Consider the following 610-nt stretch of genomic DNA (forward strand, 5'->3'; position numbering starts at 1 on the left):
CAGATAATGAACCTGAAAGAAAATGAGTTGGATCAACTTGCCAAATTTATGGGACATGATATTCGTGTTCATTGTGAATACTATTGCCTAACCGAGAACACACTTCAGCTTGCAAAGATGAGCAAGCTGCTCATGGCAATCGAACGTGGAACTGAGGTCTACAAAGGCAAATCTCTTGATGAGATTGATTTGGGCATACAAAGTGAGTAGACAATAGATTTCATAATAGAATGCATTCTACTTAAAAATGCTGTTTTTGTTTTTTGTTCTACTCGCCACTTTAGTATGTGAAATAAGATAAGTTCACAAAATGTTGTTTTTATCAAAACAGGTGGTTTGTCTTCTGAAGTTAGAGCTGTACAGAAGTCTCAAGTCAGTGAAAGTGACACAGAAGTCTTCAATGAGAACCAGCTCAAGACTCCTATGCTATGAAGCTGTCAGAGCTGTTACCTTGAATATCAGTTTTCTTTCCTGTCTATGAATGACAGAAAGTAACTAAAAATGTCCATCCTGGTTACTTCTTCTCTTTAAGGGTCCTCCAAACGCAAGAGGTCAAAGATGGCATCTGAATCATCTCAAGTTTCAGACGGTATGAACATTTTTTGGGTCA

The sequence above is a fragment of the Monopterus albus genome, unplaced genomic scaffold, assembly GCF_001952655.1.
Source record: "Monopterus albus unplaced genomic scaffold, M_albus_1.0 scaffold312.1, whole genome shotgun sequence".
Classification (NCBI taxonomy): domain Eukaryota; kingdom Metazoa; phylum Chordata; class Actinopteri; order Synbranchiformes; family Synbranchidae; genus Monopterus; species Monopterus albus.